This window comes from Nothobranchius furzeri, chromosome 17, assembly GCF_043380555.1.
Source record: "Nothobranchius furzeri strain GRZ-AD chromosome 17, NfurGRZ-RIMD1, whole genome shotgun sequence".
NCBI classification, from domain to species: Eukaryota; Metazoa; Chordata; class Actinopteri; order Cyprinodontiformes; family Nothobranchiidae; genus Nothobranchius; species Nothobranchius furzeri.
In genome coordinates, this window is record NC_091757.1 from 36,076,968 (window position 1) to 36,081,376 (window position 4,409).

Sequence of the window (4,409 nt, forward strand, 5' to 3'; positions counted from 1 at the left end):
GTTTTAACCTCATCTAGGCAGTTTAGAAGAGGATCCAAAGAATTGGGTAGGCCACGTTTAATGGGAATATAAACCTGGGTGTCGTCTGCATATAGATGAAAAGAACATCCATGTTTTGTAAAAATAGAACCCAGAGGTAGCAAATACAGAGAGAACAATAACGGACCCAGTACCGATCCTTGTGGAACCCCGCAAACTAGAGGTGAGGGAGATGACGTGAAGCCACCTAATGACACACAAAACGACCTCTCAGCCAAATAGGACTTAAAACAGTCCAAAGCAACTCCTCGAATCCCAACAGACTCTGCTAACCGTGAAATCAAGAGACTGTGATCCACGGTGTCAAAGGCTGCTGACAAATCCAATTGTACCAGAACCTCAAAATCCCCAGAGTCAGTAGCTAAAAGAATGTCGTTTAAGACCCTGAGCAATGCAGTCTCTGTGCTATGTCCCTTCTTAAAACCTGACTGGAATTTTTCACAAATAACATTTGCATGCAAAAACTCCGTCAATTGCAAATACACCACCTTTTCCAGAACCTTTGAAAGGAATGGAAGTTTTGAAATAGGCCTGTAATTAGACACAGTAGAGGGGTCAAGACTGGGCTTCTTAAGTAGTGGCTGAACAACAGCATGTTTCCAAGATTCTGGAACCACACCAGATGACAGGCTACTGTTAACCATGTTAAGAACCCAAGGACCCACGGAGGAAAAAACCTCCTTAAAGAGGCGGGGAGGAATCACATCAGTAGGAGAACCTGAGGGTTTTAAGGGTTCCACGATCTCCCACAGGCACTCCAGTGTCAGTGGTTCAAATTGACAAAAAGTTGAAGGGCAGCATCCTGCAGAAACCTGGAGAGGACATGCCGGTATCTGAGCTCTGATGCTCACTATTTTATCGATAAAAAAGGTCAAAAATGATTCACACAGCCCCTGGGAGATCTCAATTTCTGCAGGCTGGTCGACATTTAGGACGTTATCTAACACATTAAAAAGAACACGTGGCTTACTGCAGGCAGACTGAATGATATCTGAGAAAGCAGTAATTGATGATGACATTCCAGAAAACCAGAAGAAAGCGGACATATTCTGGAAGGTGAGACCTTTTATGGATCGTGTACTCAAAGGATGTCGCCTTCAGGCTCAACCAGAATGTGTCTCAATAGATGAGCAGATGATCCCGTATACTGGAGCCTGTCCATTCCAACAGTATGTGCCAATAAAGCCCAATCCAGTGGGGATGAAGAACTTTGTTCTGGCATCACCAGGTGGAATTGTACTGGACTTTGAAGTCTATCAAGGTGCAAAAACATTGAGTTTGCAGGTTGAGGACTCAGAAGAACTGGGTTTAGGTGCATTGGTAATCAAACGTCTGTGTGGAACACTAAATGCTGGTACAAATGTGTACTGTGATCGATTCTTCACCACCATACCAACTGTAGATTTCATGCTGGAGAAGCAGGTGTACCTTACTGGTGCAGTGATGAAGAACCGGGTCTCTAAGGCAATGAAAAAGCTACCAAGTGACAAAACCCTGAAACAGCAAGGAAGAGGGGCCTCAGCGACAGTCACCTGAGCAGATGGGAAACTGTGTGTAGTCAAATGGTACGACAACAAGCCAGTTGTGATGCTTTCTGCCATTCATGCCGAACAACCCGAAGACACCTGCAGCGATAGTCCAAGAAAGACAAAAAATATGTGACCATCAGTCATCCAAGTATTGTGCAAGAGTACAACGCTAAAATGGGTGGGGTAGACTTGTCAGACAGGATGGTGAGCTACTACCGAATGAGTGTCCGAACCAAAAAATGGACCATTCGCATGTTGATGCAATTCACTGATCTTGCCCTTGCGAACAGCTGGCTGCTGTATTGCCAAGATGAGCAAGAAAACAGCACCCCAAGAAAGGCTACCATGAAGTTTCTTGAGTTTCGTATGGAAGTAGCTCAAGTATTCCTCAGCAAGAATGGTATCCCTCACGAAGATGCTAGTGTTATAGATGCAGAGGAAGAGGATGTACACCAACTCTAACCAGGCAAAAGGTCTCGGGTCACTCCAGTCCCACATGTCTCAGTCCGCACATGTTCTGCTGTTCACCTCCCTGAGATGGCGGTCTTGAAAAACCCCATGCGTTGCAGAGCACAAGGCTGTTCTGGGAAATCTGGCATATGTTGCATGACGTGCAATGTGTTTCTGTGCCTACAGAGTGAACGCAACAGTTTTGCAGTATTTCACAAAGCTTGACTCACAAAGCTTGAAAGGATGGCTTTTCTGTGCAGGTTGAAAAACTGCTTTGGGAAAAGAGGTTGTCAATGAAATTAGTCAAGTGTCTGTTCAAGAGGCAGTTTACGAACATTGATGACATTTCATTTTGATAGTTTTGTTTATTTTTGATCCAAATGGATTTGTTCAGGTACAATGAAGTTCAAGTTTATTACAAAAAAAGGCTATATATTGTTTGCACTTTTGGTAAAGCCATGTCATGTTAGGGGCATGAAACAAAAAACTGTTAGCAATACTGTTTGATTTCCTAATGTTCTATGGTCAAAATAAACTGGTTTATAAATTTGTAGCCAACTGTGTCTTTGTGGGTCATACCGTTTGGATAGACCTATTGTCCTCATATGTGGACACACATTTTTGAGAAAAGTACTTATCAGGAAATGCTGAAATTTGGATATTAGACTAATTGACACCTTTCAGTCTCAAATAATAAAAACATTTCAAAATGCAAAGATAAATCACTTGTCCCCATATGAGGATATATTTTTTTCCAAAAACTACTTCCTGTACAAAGACACAGTTTTGTTACTATACTTATGATGTCCTATTAAACTGAAACAATTGAGAAAAATGAAAAAATGCACAAGAAAACAATGGTCGGGTCTCAGGAGGTCAAACATCATGTGCTTATTGCTTTGTTGCACCATAACGTTGGTATTCTGATTGCACAGATCTTAGGGCTAAACAAAAGCCTGAGTTACATTAAAATATTCCCATAATTCTCCAAGAGCAGTGGGAAACTGCAGCCAGAGGAAGAATTGAAAGTGTGAACTGTAGATATTTAGGTGTCAGAGTTGGTTTGGCATCAGCAGGTGAAAAAGGGGAGATCATTATTCACACGTCACACTGACAGTTGTTTCAGAGGTTCATGCCGATTGCAGCTGATAATCATCCCCAGAGCGAGGCAACAATGAACTTGCCCCGCCACTCCACTGTCTTCAAGAACACTTCAAACATGCTCCACTTCAAACACAAAAGCAGCCGTCTTCTTTGATGTCATTGTCAAAAAATGAGTTTTGTTCCGTTGCATTTAAAGCCCCCCCCCCCCTACAGAAACCTAGACGGAGACGTGCGAGAAGCAGATTTTGAACATGAAAAGAGCAGCTGTGTTGTCTGATACAGCCCTCTATCCTCCGGCTGCCACACTTTCGCCTCTGCAGAATAAGAAAAGAGTCGGGGCCGCGCATTTGCAACACCTTTACGGTTTTAGAGGCAGCCACTTGTGCTGATGTGATGCTCACTTAGTCCATCACTGTGGATGCATGATTTTTAGTCATTTGTCCTCCCGCCTGGTGAGCAAAGACTTCTAAGAATTAGCTGTAATACCCACTATTTTGGCTCTTTGGACCTTTTCCTTTCCTAAATGGGACTGGGGTGCATGCTGATGCAGCTGGCAGAGCATGTCCGTTTGTGATGAAATCTCACTGCAGACACGGCGGCTTCATAATGACTATAATCACAAGAGATAAGCAGCTATAGTGCACGGGGAAGGGTGGAGATCAGAGGGTGGAAGGAATAGAAGGAGAGAGAGGAAAGTAATTGAATCTTTTGGAGGTACATTCAGATGAAAGCCAGTGGCTGAGTGGGAGATGCTTTTCACTGAATGACATTTAGATTACAGAGTTGCCCTGCTCACCATCACATTCAATACCTCCTCCTTCACAATAGCATTCCACGCCTAAGTTACGCTGCTCTCAGATGGAAGAAAGTCATGTGGATTTTGGGGGGAATCCGGAGACTTCTTTGGGATATTTTTAGATTTTAGTCGAGAAACAACCACAATGCTTTATTATTGTAATCATGGTGCACCAGTTATGTTGACACATGACAACTAAATGCCTCTGTGTGTGGTCTGTGTAAATATTCATCCACCCTCTTTACAGGATCCATCTCCCCCAGCCCTCCACCTGCTCTCATCCCCACCACCTCCAGTATTGACACAGACCAGCACATTCCTAATATTAGAGGGATCACATATTGCCCCGGTGACACACTTCAAATGTATCTCTGATTAATGATATATCACGGTGAGGAATCTACAAAAACCATTAGTAAGGCTGACACGTTGACGTCAAATTTTAAAAATTTTCCAAGTAATCTTTATGATTTATGAAAGTGTGCCCAGGT